Source organism: Camarhynchus parvulus, chromosome 7 (genome assembly GCF_901933205.1).
Source record: "Camarhynchus parvulus chromosome 7, STF_HiC, whole genome shotgun sequence".
Taxonomy (NCBI): Eukaryota; Metazoa; Chordata; class Aves; order Passeriformes; family Thraupidae; genus Camarhynchus; species Camarhynchus parvulus.
In genome coordinates this window covers 27,047,559-27,071,500 of record NC_044577.1, presented here as the reverse complement: position 1 = coordinate 27,071,500, position 23,942 = coordinate 27,047,559, and the positions used below count along the sequence as shown (strand labels likewise).

Here is a 23,942-nt window from a genome sequence, read left to right as displayed (position 1 = left end):
CAGATATGCAGTCTGAACAGCGAGTCTGCTCTTATCTCATGGTTTATAAAGGACTTCCCTCAGATGCCTGAGAAAAGTGGAAGAGCAGATTTTGTTTACTCTCTGTGTTTAGGGGTTGATGCCTTCAAAATAATTTCCACAGCAATTATTCTGCTGCAGTTGCTGTTTCTTACTATAGGCAAAGTAGGAGGTGGGAGGTGCAGGGGGCACTGTGGGGTGCAGCTGTGCAGGAGTGGGACAGCAGAGCCCACTCCCCCTTTGCACCCTCAGCCTTTTGCTTCCTGCACAAGCCAGAGGGCTCCAGATGATTCCAGACAGGCTCTTGGAGATTAAGGCTCATGACCACAGTTCCTGACCTCATTTTTGTCTAAAATAACCTAAGCAAATGCCTGTTAAGGTTAAAACATTGCACCATTTACATTATCATCTATTAGTGCCATGTGTCAAGAGGTGAAGCATTCTGTGATTTATGTGCAGCCTCTGAAGGATTACAGAGAGCAACCCCATTCTGGACATCAGATCTAGGGCATGCAATACCATCTGTAATAACAAAGCTTACCTAAAGAGCTTAGAATGGTTTGAGTAGTAAACCATGGCTGTGTGTCTATGAACTTTGTCAGCTCTCCTGGCTGCTTCATTTCAGTGTGTAACTATGCCTGGAAACTGCAAGAGGTATTAGTAGCTCTTCCTCTGCATCTGCTTTTTTCCTGTTTCATAGCAGCACTTGCTCTAAAAGCAAGGAGAAGGCTTGGGAAAGCTGTTCTAGGCTGTGTGGCTACCATTGGAGTGTGGGAAGGGGACACTGGCATTGCTGCTGTATCTTCTTGGGGGTTCACATCATAACCCAGTTGACACATGCCACCTTTTTTCCATGTCAGGTTAAAGCCTCCCAGCTCTGTGTGAAATTTCACTCTTACTAAGAATCTCAACCAGAGTTGCTCTAGTCATACTTTTTGGCTCAGCCTTAATTTCTTGCACACACCCATAGCTGTAGGCTTTAAATAGACTTTTGAATAATCATGAAATTCAGAGAATTAGGCTGGGCTGGAGGGAAGGGCAGGGCACTGGGTATGTGGCATTTTGGGATCAGTTCTCTGTGCAAATATGGGTGTCCCAAGGGACCTTGGGTGAGGTGTGTAATCCATCTGCTGTGTTAGATTTTTTATGGCTTGCAAAAGGGCAATAACACCTTGTTGCCTTTGACTGGCAATGAAGAGAGAATAAAACCCATTAATAAAGAGAAGACATTTAGATCCAGTGGTGGTTCTGGTACAGCTCCACCTCCACTAACAGCACTTACTGGGCTATAAAAACCAGTGCTTGAAGAGTTTTCAAAAATGATTTGGCAACATGTGTGGAGGGGGAAGTTTGGCCATTATACTGTTGTTTATATTACGTTGCTTCTTTTTAATTGATGTCAGCTTGTGGAGGGACTACCAGGCTTGGGATTCTCCTGGCTTTGAGCACAATCTATAGCTTTGGTTCTCTTAAACTTAACAGGAGCTGTGAGCATTCCTGATAAAATTGATGGGAAATGAACTTCAAGAGTCCTGAAAGATGAAGACTATCCCATCTGTCTATCTGCTGCTTTAATGGAGAGATGAGAAAGGTTTCATGCTGTAACCCAGCAGGGAATTCAAATGTCTGAGAAGAAATTTCAGGAGAAGGCTCAGTGTCTTGCAGATCAAAGGGTTCATTTAGGGAATCCTCTATTCTCTAGCCAACGGGGAGTTTAGAGAGGCAGTGTGCAGACAGAATTCTTCTGCTGATGAAACTTAAGAGTTTGTGCTGTCCAGTGGCTTTCTGTATAGGAAAGACTACCTGCCAGCCCTGGAGGTTTGAGCTAACAGATGGATCTTGTTTTTTCACAAGATGGTGTGCTGGGCTCCGATCTGGCTCCTAGGATGTCACCAAAGGAGCATTTCCACTGTCACCATTTTAAAGAAGCAGGAGTTATCTGACAGTGAAGACTGAGTCCTTTTGGTGGGTACTCTGTCACCCCTGGGTTCCTTTGGGTGTCCCACCTTCAGGATTCAGCCCTGGCAGAACAGCTGCAGAAATGTTCTCATCTTCATCCCTTTCCTATGATTTCTTCCATGAGGAAAAGACTGATAGGAGAAAGAAGGAAATGTGAAGAGTCTGTAGGCATGTTAGTCTTAGTATGTTGAAAGAGAGGACTGTGAGAGCCTTTTCTGGGTTATGGAAATGTGATGAATGAGGTTTCTTGAAGGAAACAATTGCTTCAGTCCTCTCAGTGAACTGCATGACTGGTTCCTCTGTTTCTGCAGTTTGGTTTTTTTCAGATGGTGCTACATTTATCATGTCTTTCCTTTATAATGTTTTTTTCCTATTTTCCCTTTTTACCCTCCCTTTCCCTTTTTCTCTTTCACTTTTCCTGATTCATACTGTATAGAAGCCATTGTTCAAAAAATAATTACCAGGGTGGTAAGAAGTCTGCCTATGGCTAAAGCCTGATGGCCTGTCCCTGAGAGCAACACCTTAACCTACAGAAGCCCTCTGGCATTATATAGAATTTTGTCAGATCAGATACTAGTTTCCCTGGAAAAAGCATTTTGTCTTTTTAGTATCTCTACTCCTTGTCTGTGATGTAGCATTAGCAGCATGTGCTCCTTCTCAGGAGCACAGTGAGGAAAAACCCATCTGGTTTGTGAATGCTCAGACATTGCTCTAATGGAAGCCATGTAAATAACTGGATAAATTATTTCATTGAGTTTGTCTGTTGAGCATAATGGGTAGCAGGGTCAGAATCTCTTCACAGTGATTCATTTCTTACTTACTGAGTGGGATTTGTGTTCACAAGCCATTGTACAGAAGTGTCCTCCAATTTTTACTGTCTCTGTCTTTTCCCTGCCTACAGTTTTAGCTCTTCGATCTCTTGCTGGTGAGCTCCAGGGAGCAGAGACTGCCACAGCCAATGTCTGCACTGTGCTCAATGCAAAGAGTTCAGGCACGGGGTAGGCTTTTTGGTGCTGCCATAACTAAAGGATAAATTAGTACAAACTGATCTATAATTTGTTAGAATTTTTCTTATTTTTTGCCTTTTTACTTTCAGGAGACTGTTGTGGGGTTTGGATAAGACATAAGGGTGAAAACAGTGAGAATAACCTTTCAGATGTGGGTGTCTTGAGCAAATGTGTTCATTCTGAGCTTTGCTTTTGGTGTTTCAAAGAGGGGATTTATGGCTCACAGCCAGTGTAGAGGCTCTCCTGCCCTGCCACGCCTGCTGTGAGTCTGGGAGCAAATCATGTAGGCTGCACTCACACATCCTCTGGCTGCAGCTCCTGCATTTACTTGAGCAATTCAAATAATTCTTGACTAACCTGAGCACATCTGTAGTTCAACTGGCAGAATGGAAGGTGCAGTGAACTCCAGCAGGAGTGAATGATGAGGCAGGTTGATGGATGGTGGGGATAGGAGTGTTCCCAAAGAGAGCATTGCAGTGAGGAGTAAGATATGAGTTCACAGCTTACATTTCTCACAGGTGCAAATCTCCCACTTGGAAACCGGGACAAGAGTGATTCCTTGTCTCTTCTGTGAGGATGAAGCATTTAGGATTATGAAAAGTTCAGAGAGGGCTGCAGAATTTCTCAGTTAGATTGATTGTGTTAAAATATTTATTGTTTCCACAAACATTTTCTGCTGCCCAATCTGTGGGCTAGGATTTTTTGCAGAAAGCAAATAATTGCAGCTAAAGCTAGTTTTGAAGCAACCTTCAGGTAAGCATTAAGGAAAAATTTTTACACTGCTTTGTGGTTAAACTTAAATAATATTTACATTACATTTGATTTCCAAACAATGTCAAAATTCTCCCCTATCTGTTAGAATATGTAGTTAGAAATATCCACTAAAAACTGGTTTTCTGGTGTTTCCACAGGTCACTTAAGATTCTCCCTGGAGCATGACTTCGAATATGACACTTCAGTAATGCAGAAGCTGTAAGTAAATAATATCATGTTTGGAGCCTTGTTTTAGACCTGTGTTTACACTCTTTCCAGAGCTTTGCTAGACCCTGTCTACCTCACAACAAGCTCGCAGGGAAGTCACTGAAAGCAGACATGGTTTCAAAGTCAATCATGCCATTTTAGATGCTTTGCTTTATCAGCTTCTTGTTTATCTAAGAACTCCAGTAATGGTTGCCTAATCTGCGGGAAGAAAGCCTAAGACATCTGTCAGTATTGCAGGAAATGTTACAAGCAGACAAAAAAATATCTCATTAGCAGTGAGTAGTGAATAAAGTGCAATGATACCTTACCAAAAGCTGGCATGCCATTGGTTCCCAGGCACAGAACTTTGCTTGTGATGCTAATTAAAAAGGCCTAATAGAAACTGAACAAATGAACCCTAGAGGCTGCTGACCTGGTCATGTATTTGTTGGCCTTTGGTAACTTGATGTCAGAGTTCAGTATCCTAAAAGTCTTATCACAGAGATATCTCACATTGATATAAGCAATCACAGAGATTGCTTTTGGGCAATTCCTGGTTGTGAATGCATGAAAAGGATACAGTTTCCTTCTCCTTCTCAATTTTTTCCATCTTTTTCAAAGGTGAATTAGTAAAGTGCTAATTTTGGTATCTCTTTTCTGAATTCTGCATTGTTTTTCCTAATCAATTCTCTCTGATCTGCTCAATCTCCATTTAATTCAGTCAGGCACTCAACATCCAAACCTTTTGTAATAAAGAGAGTGCTAATTTTTCCATTTATTTCAATTGTCTTTCATCAGGTGTTATTATATAACTCAATCATCCGGCATTGGAATTTGTAATTTAATCAATAAAGGAGGCCATTTTCCTTAAGAAGATCAAGAAAGAAAGATCTTGAGGAAAATGCATAATGAAAGGAAGATGAAGAACAAAAAAGAGTGATAGGAACTGTGGTTGGCATTTAATAGCTGCACACCTTGGTGGCTATACTTGCCTGGCAAGTAGCAAGCAAAAGAGGTATCACTACTTTAAAATTAATGGATATAACGATTGATTTTGCCTGTGCACTCATCTTAAAAAAATCTAGAGGGACAATCATGGATAATACTGAAGTTGCTATGATAAGCATCTTGCACCATCTCCAGGTGTTGGCAACCCCATAGATAAGCAGTACTGTTCACAGGAGCAGTTTGATATCAAGAGAAACCCCAAGAAAGAAACTTTGCAGTGTGAGTTCCTCCAGCCTTCCTGCTCACATGGCTTTTCATTGTGTTGCTGTTGCTTTAGATAAGGGCAGAGGAAGGATGGTCTGCAGCCTCTCTTGATGGGATCACTGAGGGGCCCAAGGCTTTGCAGCACAGGGATGTCCCTGCCCACAGTAAAAGGTGGCTGTGGCCTGTGAACCTGCTCAGTCCCTCCTCTGGCTTTGCTTGCAGGGCTTCTGCAGCCCCAAGGGTGGGCATGGTACTGTGCTCTGCTGGCAGGATGGCTGTTCATTGCTAGCAGTGAGAGCTGTTCTGGTTTCCTGCCCTGGCCCATCTGAAAGAGCATCTCTGCTAGTTCTGCCAGGGGTGTGAATTTTGTCCCAGGGGTGAGGTTTGTTTTGCATTCATCCCCTGGAAGACAACATGCCTTTTGCACACTGCCAAGCAGCTTTGAAAAGGTCTGGCTGGGAGATTGAATGCCCCACTGGAGAAGTGTACGTACAGTTTGTGGTGATTGGGAGTGGGGCTGTGGTGAGCCTCATCCCCAGTGGGTACAGCTGTGAGCAGCAGGTGAGCAGCACCGACAGCAATGAGCTGTGGGGTGCCCAGGGGCACTGACCAACCACCAAAGGGAACAGAGGGCACAGAGGTGCCATGCATGAACCTGAGGGGTATAAAAGGCTGGGCTAAAGAACAAGAAGAAGATGCTTGCAGCCTTCTGAAGTGATATGGTGTTACTCTGTTTCGGTGAATGCTTAAAGCTCTCTAAAATGGTATGGTGATACTCTGTGTATCACAGCTGTCTCAGCTGTGACATGTGTCAGAGAAGCACTTCTGCTGGGCCAGATCTGGGAGTCTTTCCTTGGTCCCTTTTCTTCACAGTGGGATTGCCTGGGCAGGTCTCAAATGTCAGGCCTCTGTAGAATCAACCATGGTTTTGCTGATAAATTGCTTATAAGTATTATGGCCTCAACTTGACAAAGTCTGCCAAACACAAGATGAAAGATATCAAAACTCTTCATTCAGAAAGTGTTGCTATTTAAAATTATAGTAAATCATTTGGTGTTTAAGGCACATCACTGCTCCTTTGCTTCTGTCTCTCCCAAGGTCTGATTGCTAGTGCTATAGATGCATTTTCTGCAAATCAAACAGTGAGCCAGCTATTGAAACACCCATCTTGTGGGATATTTAAAACAGGTCTTTTAGTTGAAGCAGCCATGTTAGTAAAAAAGACTTAATGATATAACATTTTGGGGAACTTTTAATATGTGGTGTGTGGCATTTGTCTTGAAGATTTTAGTGCTCCCCTTGAGTGCTACTCCAGATTGAATAAACAGGTATTTTGAGAGTCTTCAGGTGCTTATTTTCAACCTTCATTGACAAACTTTTCCTGTGGTAAGCACAGGAGGATCAAGTGTAGAGCTCTACAGTAAATAATCTTACTTCCCCACCCCTTCCATCCCCAACAACACCCTAAGCACTGTACAGTAAAAGCTGTCTCTAATGGGGAGAGGGTCTTAGCTCAGGGTTTATTAGGTAATGAACATCGTGGATTGAAAAATGCCTGGACAATGATTGCATTGGAAGGGGATGCCCATGGAGATGGTGGAGTCACCATCTCTGTAGGTCTTCAAGAAATGACTGGATGTGGCCCTCAGTGCTGTAGTCTGGTTGACAAGTTGGAGGTCAGTCAAAAGGTTGGACTTGATGATCTCAGAGGTCTTTTTCAACTTAAATGATTCTGTGATTCTGTGTGAGTCTGTGAAATGAGATGGAGATGAAATTGAAATGGCTTGGTCCTATATTTTCAGCCACTCTTGAATTCAAGTCCTGCTCCTGTTTTGCACAGTTGTACCAGAAAGTTTTGGATAAGGAACATGTGGAGTGTGCCAATCAGACAGCTACAAAATCTACAGAAATGCGGCTAGATGACAAATCACTCCCTCTGTCCCTGGAAACTTATTTGAGCAATATTGTAAATATTGTTCATCTTTTTTTCATAAACCTGTGTTTGAGTCTATTCTCCAACCTTTCAATGGTGCCAAAGGATTACCAAACATGCACCATATGATCTCTGGTTCCCTTCTGTGCACTCCAAATAATGTCATCAAAGCTGGTGCTGGTCTGCCTGTTGTGTTTGGCCAAACATGAGAGCAGAGTTTCTCCGAGGAGTAGCTTAATGTACTGTATTTGAAGATTGACTTTTGGAGCAATGACTCTTTGACTGGCCAAAGCAATCAGTGCTTTGCCCAGCCAGCAACCCAGGGAACCCAGGTCTAAGAAGCTTTCTGTTGAGAACTGTGGCTGAAGACATTTCTTGGGGTTAATTTAGCACTCAAGAGCTCAGAGCTTTGTGGAGCTGGAGCATCTTCAGAAGTAAGCAACGGCACATGCAGATTGCTGCTCTGTCCTTCCCACAGTAATGGCTTCCTCTTTTCACCTAAAAAAGAGAAAATTATGAATTATACTTTAGTCCTACTTTATTTTGCACAAAATCATGCCAGTGTAATGTATGTCCAAAAATATTTACATAAATGTTCATTAATTTTTCTCCACTTGCTTTTGAGCTGCTAAAACATTTTGAAACACTTGGTTTGGGCTTTTTTTGTCCTGCTCTAGCACCAAATCACCCATTTTAGTGATTCAATGCCAATCAGAAATTTGAGGGTAAAGAAAAGAAAAACTGCAACCGCTTTTAGCTCATCTCCTAAAGGATGTTGGGTTTTGCTCCCACTGAGTTTTAATTCAACAGGCTGCAGAAGGACTGGGTGTCATTTAGCAATTAGAGATTTTTGCTTTTCTGATCATTGTGAAGTAGCATCATTAACACAGGCAAATTTCCATGCTTCACTGTGCTGTGTCCATGGTACATTAAAGGCCTTTTTCCATTGGTAAAGCTGAGTCTATTCTTCTGTAAAATCAGGGGCCCATTGGCAGTTCTTTGGCAAGTGAGACAGAGGGACTATTTAATGGGAAGAAGAGTGGTTTAATAAAGGGGAAGAAGTCAAACATGACAAGTGCAAGGAAAGATAGCAGAATGTTAGTTTATAAATCACTGCATAATTGGGCCAAAATATTAATCCATTTTCACAGGGCCAGGGAGAAGGAGGACAGCAGTTTTTGGGTAAATGAGTTACGTGATTTCTCCAAAGTGCATTTTAGGGAAGTAAAGCACTCTATCCATTTCTCTTCCCAGTATGAATGCTGTGATTTCACGCTAATGGAAAATGGTTTGTATTGCTGAATTTTCTTTTTTGAAATGGTGTATTGGCTTTTGGTGAAGAAATTGGACTTATGCTTGAATATGTCTGGATTTTACAAATACATTTTTAGCTTAATAAGATGGAACCAATTAACCAGAAAAGTCATTGCCAATGGATTTTACAAGTACATAAAAATATATTGCTTTTTCTTGCAACATTTCATCACCCTTCTGAATGTTCCTTTTTCTTTCCTTTGCCGCCACTGACAAAGCACTGTGATAATTTGTTCCCTCATGCCTTTTCCTGAAAACATTGATCTCTGGCCCTGATTGTGTATGTGTGTGTGGGGGGAGTATATTGGGCATGTATGTATGCATCTTTTTGTTTCTGACTCAGTGTTTATTTCTTACTCCAGTGTTGTTCAGTGTGTTTAACTTGTGGCCTGAGGAAAAACAGAGCACACAAACTGTAAAAAAGTTGTTCTGAAAAGGTTGCTTAAAGTGGCACAGGACCCAAGGGCTAATGAGCGATCTCTCAAAGCCAGGTATTAATGCAACTGCTGAAACGTTTGGCACAGCAGAGGCACTGAAGAAAGCAGTAGGACCTGATTGTTACCCCTCTGGATCTCCGGGAGTGGACATATCTCCTGGAAACTCTTCTGAGGTCCCTCATTATGTCAGCTGTGCCTTACAAGTGAGGGTCGGACAGAGACCCACTATCCTGCAGTGGCACAGAGGTCTGTGGAAATGAGTTCTGGTCTCTGCCTGCCTGTCTCTGAACAGGAATGCACATTTAATCACCTATAGCAATATTTTACTTGGAGGAAATTTTAACATGAGGCCCCGCCAGCCTCCTCTACCCCTAAATTTCCATCAGCTCTGCCTGCAAAGAGGGCTGGGTAACACACAAGACATGGGCCCATACTGAGGAGTTGCAGGATTTCTATTTCCATTACCTCAGCCTTCCCCATTCCCTTGTAGCCTTGCCTTCTGCTTAAAATGAAAAAGATATTAAGTTCTACGAGCATGTGGGGCAGTAATCCAGGCAGGCACTGCCTCGGGATGACGGTTTGCCCTGCTCTGATCAACTCTGTAAACTGAAGCATAGAGAGCCTGCTTTGATCCTTAATAACTCTGCTAGTTTGCTTTAGTTACCAGTTGATACAGAAATGACTTAAACACAGTACTTTGGGGTAAAATATTGAATGTTTATCCAAGTACATGGCAATGACACACAAAATTAGCTGTTGCAAACAGACATCTCTGTTCCCATCAACTTTGCCCAATTTGTCAAGAAAACATCTGTATCATCTAAAGAAAAACAAACACTAAATTTGGGTAACAGGAAAGGCTTTAATTCTTTTCTTCTGCAAACTGTGGGAGTGCCCTGCTGGACAGTGCCCTTTTTGCATCACTGCTTTCATTTAGCAGTGGTTCTCACATTTTAAAAGTAAGTTTAGATATTTTACCAGCAGTCTGACATCATTACTAAGTCTCTGCATGTTTACCACAGAACTGATGATCTAGTTGAAGGAAATTATTACATGCAAACTTTAAAGGAGATACCCTTTCAGTGGGGTGTGAACTTCAACACAAACCTAACAGTTGCTTAAAGTCCTTCTGGATTTGTGAAACTGTCCCATGAGCCACACCAAGTTGTGAATGATGCTGTCCTTCAAAGAGCCAGGACAGCCCAATACCTCCTTCCAGTAGCTGTGGTGTGAACAGCATGTGCTGGTTTACATCCAGGCTCGTTTACTCAAGAGCTCAGAGCTTTGTGGAGCTGAAGCATCTTCAGAAGTAAGCAATGGCACATGCAGATTGCTGCTCTGTCCTTCCCACAGTAATGGCTTCCTCTTTTCACCTAAAAAAGAGAAAATTATGAATTATACTTTAGTCCTACTTTATAGTGGTATTTTGCACAAAATCATGCCAGTGTAATGTATGTCCAAAAATATTTACATAAATGTTCATTAATTTTTCTCCACTTGCTTTTGAGCTGCTAAAACATTTTGAAACACTTGGTTTGGGCTTTTTTTTGTCCTGCTCCCAGCACCAAATCACCCATTTTAGCGATTCAATGCCAATCAGAAATTGCTTATTTAATTCTCACTTTTTCTTTTGGCCTGAGTTGAATTCCTGGCCTGTCCTTCGTATCAAAATGACCTTGTTCCTCCAGGGAAAGCTCCCCCGCTTCAGACAAATGGTACCAACACCAAATAGCTGCTTTGTGGGATCCAGTTTTGTCCTGCATTTGTTTTAAAGCTTCCCAGGAACCCTTGGCTACTTCGCACAAACTGTTAACTTGAGGGTAATAATTTTGTCTGGGTTTTGTCACAGAAATTCAATTAAGGAGGATTATGAACACAGTTGTAGGCCTGTTTCATTTACAGTTGCAAATGAAACCCAGGCCACACACTGATTGTTTATATAGGAAAGGAGATGCTGTAGTTTTGAGTGGCTGAATTACCTGCATGTTCCTTTGTGTGGCTTTGCTTATTGCAGAAGGGAGGGGAGTGAGACTTGCAAAAATTAATAAAAAAGCAATATAAAGGCGGGAAAGAAATCACTAAGGGAAAAACTACCCCCACTGCTTTTCCCTGGGAGGCACATATCCCTTCTACACATAATAAACTCCACAGGGAATTTCTTCCTCCTTAGAAAACATATCCCGAAGGGCAGGAGTGAGTAGCCATTTATTTATTTATTTTTAGTAAACAAAGAGCAATATTCTGTTTTCATGGCCTTGATTTGGCTCCAAGTCCCTGAGCCACTGGGGACAAAGCATAAGGTTTCACTTTTTTTTCAGTTCTTATTTCTGTGCCATAGAAGCCAACATTTTATTCCATTACGCTCAAGTTTTTCTGCAAGCAGCTGAATTCCTCAGGTAGAAAAGGGGAGAGGAGGGGAGAGGGAAGAAAGGACGTTTACCATACTGGAGCAAAATGGTAGCTGCCACAGAGGCTGGCTCCAGGTGAAGCAGCATGTTTGGAGACAATGAAACAAGAAAGGAATTTGTTTATTCGGGAGATGCCTTTTTAAGTTATGAAGGGCAAAACAAAGGCAAAACTTGTTTTGATGTCCTCTGATGAAATGTCTGTGTTTGTAGAGGAGCAATATCTCTCAGCTTTGCTTTGCAGCAACAAACTTGGGAAATACTTTGCACCACTCAGGAGATATGTGATGGGCATGGTACTTGGGTCACCCCTTCCTCCTTTTGCAGGCTTTGTCCCACAGCTTTGGGCTCTGCCCTCTAACCTTTCGCCTGGAAAATCCCACACTGATTTCTCCAGGGTGCTGCCTGCCTGAAGACATGAAGGATAAGGCTTAGCTCCCATATACTGATTTTTATTCATAAGGAGTTATCACCATTTTGCAGATGGGGAAGAGAGAGGTGCTCAAAGGTGGAATCAGCCCCAAGTGAGTCCAGACTGGGCACAGTCCCAGGCCATTCCCTGTATGAAGTGAGTGCTGCAGTGTCTGCTGAAGGACCTTCCCAATTATTACCCAGCACCTTTGATTAAAGCTCTCCCCAAGCATACTCTAGCAACTCGTTTACTTCTTGTTTCTTACTTTATTCCTGATCCTTCAGTTCTAGGAGAGGTTATACTGTCCTTACCATGGTTTCAACTACATGCCTAAGAGGCTTACTGGATTCTTCACCAGATGAGGGGAAATAAGCTCTTTAGTTTCTAGCTTTAGATCGGGTACTGTTTCTGTACCTCTCTCTATACCGACTTGACACTGTTGAACATTGAAAGAGAAGCAGGCAGCTTATTAACTCTCAAAAACTTCAGCAAAATTCACTGTAAGTGATGCAGTGAAGTGTGAACAATATCTGGATGTGAATGCTTCACATGCAGGACAATTCATCCTGTGGCGAGGGGCTGTTACAGTATTTTATATTTCTCAGTGGTTTTGTGGTAGAGTTGTCTGGTGTCAAACCAAACTTCTTGTTGAGGTAAAACCTGGATGAAAGTAATGAAAAGCCTTATATAAAGGATGATCTCTGAGTCTCTTGCATTTTGGGCACCTTTTCGAGAAGTTAGGACAACTGAAATCAATGTCCTCAGCAGCTTTCAGCCCAAGTGAACATGGCTTTATGGACAGTATTATGGCTGGATGGATTTGAGTGTGAATAACCTTGCAGAAATCAGTGGATTTATGCTGACACAAAAATAATGGGGGAGAAAAAGGGGAGGATCAGTATTTCATGTAGCTATCCGATTGTTCTGTTACAATTGATTGGGACAGTCTGTCATAACCCAGTTTTGTTGTGTAATGGAGGAAGGAGATGAGCCTCTCCAGAGGGTGACTCACCAGAAGGGCCTTCCCATGGGTGACAAGAGGTGACCTTTGGGACTGCTGATCTCCTCCTGCTGACGAACCAAGGCCTTGCAGCCTAGCTTAGCCAGGTGAATAAAGTAGGGTGAGATGAATCTCTGCCTACGTTTCACTCACATATTTTATATTTGGTAGAGCATATAGAAATAGTCCTTTTTTTAGCATCTTTCAATCTGTAGATAGTAGAGTTGGATCCTTAGCCAGCATAAATGAGATAAACGTCAGTACTAAAGAGCTGACTTTGATGGAGTTACTTCTGCTTTGCTCCAGTTAAAGCAGTTTCAGTCTCCATAGAGTTTTCTGGGGTCGTTTCAGTAGTACCTCTGAGCTTTATACCTAAACTTCAGGAAAAGGACAGAAAGAGGCTGCATGGTATGTAAAGTACACATGATTTCAGGCGGTACCTTATGATTTAGATAAAGCATTTTAGATTCATGACATGTGGCAGCATTGCTCTCTCAGGCTGTAGCAGAGAAATAATCCTTTCAAATCAACTCTGTTGGAGAGTGAAACATTTTTCACCAACCTAGTTTAAAAATCCTATCTGAGCCTTTCTCTCCTGCTAACTGGTTCAGCACAAACAAACAGTGCATACAGGATGTAGCTGTTTCAGCAGTTTCCCTGGAACTTGCTGTACATTTAAAATTATTTTCTAGCTTTTTTTTTTTCTTCGAGCAAGTTTTATTTTACATAGAAGGTAAAATGTGTAGTTGAATCACAAAGCTAGATAAAGTATTGTGAGCCTGTGTTGGCCTGAAGTCCTTTTCATCCGAATAATGACCTTATCTGCTTATTGTGGAAGAATTGAAAGAAGTGTGGGAAAGTAAGACCGAAGCACACTCAGGACCCTATATTTCAGCATTGTGGGGGAGGCTGACCATTAGTATGGGAATTAATAACCCACCAAAGCCACTTCGTCTGACCAGCAGCAGTAGGAACTGGTAGTGCAGAATGCACAGACTAATTCTGTTTCAGAGAAGCTAAAATTAAATGTTTGTTACAGCTTTAGGTGCATACACTCTCAGCAGGAGCCGTTTTCATTCCCTTTAGGCAAACTCAGAAGAGGTTGAACATTTAACAGCCTTGAACTACCCAGTCTGTGTGCCATATGTACATAGTACTGAGCCATGCCTGTGTTGTCAGTCTTCCTGAAAGGTGGAATCTGGCTGGTTGCTAGCAATCCATGTTCTTAGAGGCACAGGAGCAAAATGCTGATGTTGATCAGAGGGGGAAGGTCTGAAATTGTAAGCAAATAGAAAAGATCCATCATGCATTTTCACAGATGATAAAAGGCTGACAGTGGCAGTCTGCTTATCAAATAACTAGATTTATTGAAATAGCCTGTGCTCTCATTAAATAGTTTGCTTTTTGTGTTTTTGTTTTATTTCATCTTACTGAAGCTGTCTGGGGTTTTTTCCAAACCTACTGTTGCTGCCGTGGCAAACTGGGTTATTTAGACCATTTCTGCTGTTAATGCTTAAAAGCAGCATGGACTGCAGTGTTCTCTTCTCACTGACACTGCAGGACCTCCGAGCAAAGCCAGTCCCTGTCATGAAATCTGAGATTCCTGGAAAATAAATCGGGAAAAATAATGTAGTAATTATAAGTTTGTTCCTTCCAAGATGATAGTGCTAATGATAGTGCTATGCATTTCATTTAGCATAAGCCTAGTGCTGTCAGCTATGCTGAAAAAATGGGGTAGAATTGGTAATTTTTAATCAGTAGAGAGAAATGAAATGCAGAAACAGAAATGTTGCTAGCATGATATGACATCCCTTTCCTAACTCAGTAAGGTATCACATTTGGTGGTTTTGTTCCCAGGGGAATGAGCTTCTGCTTTCCTCCTTTTCTGAAAACATTTGTAAGATGGGAAGTGGAATATCAATAATTGAAAATGCAAGTTGCAGTAATGCCATTTGCATAAGGATGTTTCTTGACCCATGGAGGATATTCACTGTTTGTTGGAGAAAATATCAACAGAGGAACTGTGGGAGGCTGATGGATCTAAAAGGCTACCTGGCAATAAATTTATTTCTCAAATGAATCCTAATGTGGTTCCCAAGACTGGAATTCTCTATTTGTAGCCTCTCCTTTTTCCTGGAAGATGTAATGCACTATCAAGAGATCAATATCCCCCAGTCCTGGATGTGGTGCCAGTAAGCAGATATTTAACATGAAATAAAGGGTTTTTTTAAACAAAGGGCATGGATACAAGTCCTTCCTCCTGCAGAATTTGCTTGTTGAAGTTTAACAGTCCCAGTGACCTTCGCTGAGAAAGCATTTTGACAATGAACCACATGGAGCTCAGCAGCTGGGGTTAAGACTGATTTGACTCTGCTGATACTTTAACCTGTAGTTTCAGGAATTGTGGTTTTCAGTTTGGACCTTTTGGGGTGTTGTTTGTTAAGCCAGATGCTCATGAGGCAGAGCCATCCTTCCGTGGTGTTTTGAAGGCCAGTGGTACCAAAACATTCCTCATAAAGTGCGCACGCTGTTACGATTCGTGACTTTAACTCTCGGCATATTTATAGGCCTCGTTTCCATTTCTTGTGGTCTCATTAATGGAGCAGCAACAATAAATTGAAATGTTAATGGGAGATCATTTCACCAATAGCAGAAGGTATTAATGAACTTGATACAATAGTTGAAAGGAAAATAGCTTTTTAGTAGTGTAATTTTTTTAACCATTGCCCCTGGTTCTCTCCTTCCAAACATGTGGAACTGGGACAGTTTCAAAATTATGGAAACAATTTCATGCAGACAATCAGCTTCCTGGATATGTTGCATGGGAGATGCACTATTTGCAGAAATTGCAGTGGGGACAACCATTCTGTAAGTGAATCATGAGCAGACTTTGCTGTAGTCATGGTGGTAAGAGATAGAAAGCACCTTTTGTCTGTGTGAGTTAATGAACTTCATTAATGGAGAGTGAAAAAGTGGTCCTCCTTGTATGAAGTGGGCATTTCACACCCTGTTGTGAAATGCCTGGGGATAGTGTTAAGATGTGGTCTCTAAGGGGACTTCAATTCCTCAGCAGACAAGGGAATTGTACCTTAGGATCCCTTGGGATCGCTGTATCTCAGTTTTCCCACTGGTAAAGCTGAGGGCTTTGAGCTAATGGAAACAGCTGGATTTTAAGGCTTGGTCAGTTAGTGTCTGTGGAGAGTTAGTGTCTCCTGAGGGAGAGGAGTTACACTGTGGGGCAATCCTCAGCTGGAAATAAACAGTGCCAGACACCATCCAGCACCTTCCCCAGTGCCACGTTGTTGAAGACCTCTGTGCTGAAATCAGTTACAGCTGTAAAGACATTTCTGTGTGCATGCTTAGAAGTTCAAGGCTAACATTTGTAATACATTTGAAGTAAATTTGCATTCTGGCCCCTGGTACAGAGCATCTGTTTGATGCTAGCTCTAGAAAGTTTGTTCCCAGTGAGTTTTCATCTGAGTACACTCATTAATCCTTTTTGGACTTAGCTTACCCACAAATATAGAAGAAGCTTTGAAGTGGATTGGCAACTTTTCACCACCCTTCTTTCTTTTGTTTTGTTAAATAGTAAGTTTAAAGGTACTAGAGTAGGTCAAGAATTGCATGCTTAAACTGTTTGTTTCCTGCAAGAAAAGAGATTGGGATTTAAATGTGCCATTCAAGCTAATCATCTCATAATCAGGAGTTTACTGACCTAGAAACTTAATCTAGTCCTGTGAGTTCATGTATCTGGAACTTTTTTTAGAAAACAGAAAAAATATTCTTTTCAAATGAGGCATGTGATTAGTCTAATTCTCACTTTTTTGTAGATACCATTAATTTGAAAATTACTTCTGTGAGGAGCTGTTATCTTGCTTCTGTGCAGGCAAACTGTGAGGTCTAGCCCCCTGAATTAAGCAGAGGGTGACCAAGTACATATGAAAATGGACAGATAAATGCCAATGCAGGCCCATTTGAAACAGGAAGAAAGGAAGGGAAAAAAAAGAAAATATAAAAGGGAAGATTATCTGTCTAGCCTTATTGGCAAATGATCAGAAAAGTGACTGAAAGCATTATATTGCATTTTTTCCTGCTTAGGCTTTGATAAAAAACTCACTAAAATAAGTGGGAAACTTTCCTTGTTGTTCTTGATTTTGGGTTGGGATGCCTGATCAACACTTTCTCTGTCTCCCTGCAACAAATTGCAAAGTGCCTGTAGCAAATAAAGATATCATCAACAGCCACCACTGTCAATACTACTCTGCACTATTAAAGCAAACTCATCTGTTGTTGGCTAAAATGGCTCCTCAACATGTAGACAGGAAAGCACTTGCCTTGAATATGGATATGGATATAACCCAGTCATGTGGCATGGAACCCCATATGTTCAATAAAGAGTCATTTTTAGATAGACAAATGACCTTGAAATGCCTTTAACAATTTTCTGCATCATCACCTTTTACACTTCTTACTGTTTGGCTTTAGTTCAGTTGTATTTAATTTTTCCCCCGATTTCTTTATGTCTTATAAAGTTCAGTGTGTGCAGATTTGGTTTGGGAATGGCGGTGGAGCACAGCTGGTGGAGTGGAGGAGCAGGGAATGAGATCTTTTTAAAGCAGCTAAACTTGTAACCAGAGAAGATACTGCATTTATAATGTTCCCATTCTTCTCAATACTTAACAAGAAAAATGATTGTGTGTGTGTGACGTGAATATTCAGCACAGAGCTTTGGTAGCTGACCGCTCTCTTTTCACAGCCATCCAACCGCACACACATTCCTAAGGGATTACCTCACTGCCAGCGCTCCTCAAAGTGTGGGATACGGCGAAGCCGACCAACTGCAAAGCTCCTTTCTGCCTGCTGCGGGGCTGGTTTTAGGCAATGACCTTTAAAACCACAAATCTAACCCTATGTCTACCCCCAAAAAGGTTTTTCATTTGTTAGTTAAATGGGAGAGATGGTGGGTGTGGAAATAGGGTAGAGTCTGTAGGTTACATGTAGAAATTCCTTTCCAAGCTTTCCACTCCCCTTTGGCTCCAAACACTCAATAACTTTCCAGCCAGAGAATGTTTGTCCCTTCCTTCTCCCTCTCTTTTTTTTGTGTTCTTCCCTTGTTTTGCATATTCTGACAGTATTGTTTACTTCAGCCTGCAGCTCCCACTGCTTTGTCTGCTTTCTCTGTCTCACAATTGCATAAATAAATCACTAAAGAAAATTTGCATTTGATGGGAATTTTTAGCTGATATTAAGTTTTATGGGTGGAATATAATATATGTGAGTTGGCTTAATTAAACAGAATTGTCATTTGTGACACAGAGGTCTTTATCTGTACAAGACTATTTTTGCCTTTCATATTTTTTGCTATTAAACATGCCAGTGGATTTGAAAACCCAAAGATGACAGGTCTCAGAAAGTATCATCTCTCTTGTAGCAAAATATCTGCTTATGCCAAGTGAAGCAAATCAGCATCATCACAGAGCCGAACAGTTAATTTATGCTGTGAATTTCTAAGTGCCATGGGATGGAATCTGAGGCCCATATATGTTGTAGCACCCTCTAGTCGCCCTGTTGGTGACTTGCCTCACACTAGAGGAGAGATGGAGTCTGGCAAAATGGTTTAGATCAAGGGAAATTTGACTAAAAGTTTGTCCAGGTTTTCTGTGTCCTGATATCCCACCTAGGCTGAAAGTGGCTTCCTTGCCCTCCCAAGCAGCCGTGTGTGCCCTGGAGCACTGCTGCATTTGTCTTCTGGGAGTGCAAGGCTCTCGTGGGGCTGGCAGGTGGGCACAGCCCTCACTGGGTGGGCACAGCCCTCCCCGTGATTGCCAGGCCTGCAGACACGCACTGCCCCTGCCACCACACGGGCTGGGGTATTAACCCCTGCACAGCAGTGGGGAGCACACGGGAAATTAATCTCATCAGCTGCTGCAGCTTTGTTTCAGAGGCATGAGGAGCCAGCCTCCCAGTTCCCATTTTCACCCTGTTCTTATATATCTGAATTGAAGGGAAGGGTGGAAATGCCATTTTACCCTGGAAATGCCATTTACACATGCCCAACTAGAGCATGTTTAATCCATCCCTCTGCCCAGGACCGTGGTCCGTGATATTTAACCTTCTATGAGAATCAGGAAGGGTGTGAGCCTTCTGCAGGATCCCCAGATCTGGCTTCACAAAGCGCAGGTTTTTGGGAGGACTCCATACAAGTTCTGAATTTTTGACTGTTTCTCTGGAACAAGACTGGCAAAGTGTAGCCTGAGATTGTCACACTGATTAATAATAATAATAATGTCGGTGCAGCTCCCCAAAGTGTGTGAGGGACTGATGGAAATACTAGTTCCAATTTATTTATTTTTCAGGCTAAAGATTTCCACACTTGCACAACTCTTTGCTGTCATTTTCCATGCAAGGGGTCTGCGTGCCCCTGAGACTGATACTGCATCTGCTCCTCTGCAAAGACAAAGATAAACTGGTTCCTGGTGTGTTGTTCTTTCGCTTACTCTTCAGCATAAGAACAAGCAACAAGAATGCATTTTAGATGTTAATGAAATTAATGAAAGCCAGATCTCGGAAACAGCTGAGATTGTTGACTGTCTCAGGCAGATTTTTACTTCATTTCAATTACAGATGAGCCACAACCAAACCCCTGATTAGAATTGCTCCAAATTTTGGATCCACATCTCTCAGCTTTGCAGTTTTGACCGATTTCCAGTGTTTAATTTTCTTCCTGTTTTATTTTTCCTTCTGGTTTTACTCCAAGTTTTTTAATGTTTTCCTTTTGTCTCCATGAAAGACTGGCCTCATGAAGGACATGAGACGTGCTGCCGTAAGTCCCACTGGGGCTGCAGAGGCATAATTTGGTTTCAGGATGTGCCCGTACGTGCTGGGAGGGCTCACACTAGATTTGGGGTTGAGAAGCATTTCTGTGCCATCTTGGCAGGCAGGTGGCTGCCCCTGCTGCTGTCCTGGTAGCTCAGTAAGGCACAGCCCCTGGGAAGTCCTAAATGGCAAATGTCTTTCTCACTGGCCCGAAATGGCTGTGACTCTCGAGAAGTCCCCAGCTGCAGAATCTTGCTACTGGCTTGTTACCATGCCTTCACCCATAACTCCAGGCCACCCCATCAACAGTGCTGTGTCCTCAGTCTGCAGATACATAAATTCCATCATGAATTTATATTCTGATTAAAAAAAAAAAGCCTCCTGGAGAGAGTGTATTAATAATAACAGATTCCTTTTTATGTGTCCTATAATATAAGGGTACCTCAAGCCTCTCCCTAGGGAGAGAGAGTGGTCTGAGCAATCCAGTTAGAAACCTCAGAGGCAGCCAGCACACAGGAAAGGCTGGTTTATTATCCTTGTTCTTTTATTGCTGCACTCAATTCCCAGGACCAGTGTTACTTTGGGTCCACAGATATTGTGCAGTGCATTTTTAGGGGAGGTTGAGAAGAACTTGATCATAATGGTTTTAAAAACATTGATAAAAGAGGAAGAGGAAAACATAATTTACATTAAATGCTACAGTACTTCATTTACACAATATAATAAAAAGCAAATTTTGTGACTCAAGTAATGGTTGCACGTTATTAAACTGGGCTTTAAAGGCTTCATAAATGAAAACCTTTTAATAAATTGTGAACATGGATGATAATGCTCTTGGAAATAGAGACAATCTTTATTAAGCTTGACACATTTGTTCTCCACCCACTCACTTCACTCATGCTTTATTTGGTCCCTGGATCACTGTCACAAAAATGTACCAGTGGGACAAAGCTTGAGTTGGGATACTAAATGGGAAAGCACCACCTTCCATGGCTGCCAGGGCCTGGAGAACACGACATCTTGGGAGAAGGCTGCAACACCATGGATTTGCTCTGATCAGAGAGGGGGTCGTGGGGCAGCTGGAGGAGGTGGGAGCCAAACTCATCACCAGATGGTTTCCATCCATGTGTGTAAGAGAGCTCTCCTCTGGCAATTTTGAAAGATGGAACAGAGCACTCACTGAGACATGAAAGTTGCTCTCCCTGGGTATCTGTTCAGTTGGGAATTTGGCAGCTGGTGATGGGAGCAGGCATGGGGCTGAAGGGCAGAGCAGGGCTGGGCTTCATTAGGGCCTGATGCAGAGCACAGTAACATCAGTGGGTGCTTTCTCACTGGCTTGAAGGATCTGGCCTCAGCAGTGCCCGAGTGAGGAACTTTGAAAGTCATTTCACTGTTTCTTTATGTTTTCAAGAGTCTGTTCTGACTGGCATCAGGTTGGGACTTAGTGACCCAGAGGGGAGGTGGCAGAGGGAGAGGCAGAGCCGAGGCAGGCAGCAGACAATAGAGCCTTCCTTCCCTTGACCGATAATAAACCGTGCTGGTGTAAGGGAAACTGTTCCTGCAGGTACAGCCTTTTGATTAGAGATCTGAGAGTCATAAAAAACTTCCTGTCATGAGGGTGAGCACATGAGACAGCCCTGCCCAACTGCAGTTTTAGATAACTTAATTTTACCTGCTCAACTTGCCTCCTCATAGAGTGGAATATTTTGCTCTATTTTGCCTAAATTATTAAAGACTGATGAAGTTTCCAACCTCGAAGTGACTGCATTTCAGTGATGGATGAGTTGATTCTTCTGTGGATATAGTAATCAAGGCATTTTTCAGAATCTTCGGCATGAAAGGCACAATATAAATGTGAAATATTATTTTGTGCCATGCAGCTGCTCAAATCTCAAATACACATTATGTCTCAGTAATATAGACGGTGTTTAAGACTGTTAAATTAAACTATTAAAGCCTATCGAAAAACCAGAGATGACAGAGTGCAAATTAAATCTGAATTATCGTTAAATTGCTGTGCCAGTAGTTTTCAAACACATTCATGGTGACCTGGAAGAGAGCAGGGGGAGTGGAATGACATTCACACCTCCTAATTGGAATCATTATCCATTCTTTGTTATCGTGCTGCCCACAACAAGGGCATGGCTGGGACACCAGCGGCTTGGTGGGGACACAAGGATGCCTGTGGACCACAAGGGATGTTTTGAATGTCCTGCCATCTCTCTGATTTAAAGTCAGGACACGGCCAGGCAGTCAGATAAGTAGTTTTTAAAGGCAATAAGTGCCTGCAGGCTCTTTTCTGTGCATAGTGACTGAGGTGGGGGGTTGGGAGAAGAAGGGGGGGGCATGGTGCATGGCTGGGTTGTGCTCCTGAAAATTGTTGGTGTCCCAAGGACGTGTTGGTCCTTCCTCTCTTCTCTTCCCTGCTAACAGCCCAAGCTCACTGAGAGCGTCGGTGGACCAAGGGTTTGTAATAAAATCTATGGGCCTTCTTGGAATATCAGCTAGAAAAGGAGCTTTTTAAGTTACCTAAATGATCTGCCTGCCAAAACATGAGTGCACCTGATAGTATGTTTCTGGTACTTCTGGTTTATTTCTATCCAGTTGCAAGTGATGAAATTTTCAGAACTGCCTTTGGAAGTTTATCTCTGCTCCATTCTCTAATAAATGTTCCACAGTGCATTTTCAAATTAAGATTTTGCCTTTGTTTTCCTCAAGTCATTACTCACGATGGTATCTCTGTGTACCTCAAAAAATCCTTTTCCATCCTTAATCTTTACAAGCTTGCAGGCATGTGGATATCTGTTTATTGTGAGTAACCTGATGCCAGTCCATCAGTTTGCTTCTTGGAGGACTATATGACAGCAGAAAGTGATTAATTTTCAAAGCAGACACAGCCTTTAATCTGCAGAAAAGGAAACAGACTTTCCCCCTCTTCTTTGCTGATTGAATCTGGAAATGAATGAATGATACCTGACTCAAATATGTTTCTAAACTAGTTTTCATTAAATATATTTGGTCAGTGCTGATAATCAGAAGTGTCTTGAAGATTGGTCTATGTATATGGTGCTAAAGTCAGAATAAGCTTAGTGATCGATATTCATTCAACATCTTAATCTGCTCAACAGTATTAAATGGATTGCCCCAATGTCCTTGCAAAGCAGGGAAATAATGTTAACTGCTGAGCACGAATATTAAAGTAGAGAGGATAAATGTGGTGTCCAAAGTATTGCTAAGCAGCTCCTGACTTGTATCTTTGTGCCCATCATCCAGCTGTTTGTTGTCATAAACCAGTGCAGTTATAACTGTGGAAAACTCACAAGGATGGCTAAGAAAATCTAAGACTGACAAAAATGAAGTAAACATCTCAACGTGGCTCCCCTGTATGTGCTATTGTATTCCCAGATCTCTCAACTACTTGTCTCCAGTGGCTAAGTTGTTACTAAACCCAAGTGCACACAGAACCCTAGTTCTGAGTATAGTTTATTTGTTGTCTGGGTGTTTTATTAATCTTTGGGCTCCTCTTCAAATGGTGCAAACACCGATCTTTAAGTCCATTCCTTGCTTTGCTGTTAAAATATATTTCCTGTTTCCAGCATGGGACTGAGCCTCTGTCCCTGAGAAGCTGAACTTAAATATGCAAGTCATTTTACAAACTGCTCCACTATAAAAATCCTACTAATTTTATATACATATACAGTTAGCACAGTAATGGCTAAAGATGTGTGTTCCTCCCTGGATTTACCATAGGAGATCTCTTCAATTTCCCTGCTGCAAAATGAGAGGGTAACAGTGTATTTAATTTAGTTATTTGAGGCCAAGACTGCTACGGGACATTTCTCTGTGGCTATGTCTTCTGGAGAGATTTGAATGAATGGCCAAGAAGAATCTGAATCATCCAGTCATGCAAATTAAACCATTTCAATAATATGAGGGCTACTTTTCCTGATCCATAGTAATTGATGAGGCTCATTATATGTTAATATCACTCCTTTTTTTTAATCTTACATGTAATTCGCTACAGTGTTTCAATGTGAAGGTATAATTAAGATTCAGATGGCAATTTCATTCTAGACTGCTCTCTACAGTTGCTTTAATAAAAATTAGAGCTTGGGATGCTATTTTCTCTAGAGGCAGAAAAAATATTCTTTTTGATACTTCAGATATAAATCCATCCAGCCACTGCTGAATTTTCTAATTGTGAAAAAATGCAAATTACCACCACTTCCAGGCAAGCACCGCTTCTCTTCCCCCTGTGCATGGTTCAGTGCCCCTGCTGAAGTTCTTGTGTTCAGTGCAGCAGCCAGGACTCAGTTCCTAAATGCTCAGAAACTCTGACTTTCATGTCAGCCATGCTCAGATCCTCCATCTACACATTAATGTTAATTACCAGTGCCCATGGTGCTCCTGGTACAGCAGCCAGCTACTCCAAGATGTGCACCACCAAGCTGCTGGGGGGGAGACCTGTG

The 23,942-nt window shown here is 42.0% G+C and overlaps 1 protein-coding gene across 7 annotated transcripts in view; it reads left to right on the top strand.

Moving 5' to 3' along the window:
- SEMA5B (semaphorin 5B) overlaps positions 1-23,942 on the top strand; it is a 268,944-nt gene that overhangs the window by 79,815 nt on the left and 165,187 nt on the right. For all 7 annotated transcript variants that reach the window (XM_030951863.1, XM_030951860.1, XM_030951862.1 and 4 more), the window contains one exon: positions 3,896-3,956. The gene's annotated coding sequence lies outside the window, so the exon portion shown is untranslated. The remainder of the gene's footprint in view (positions 1-3,895; positions 3,957-23,942) is intronic.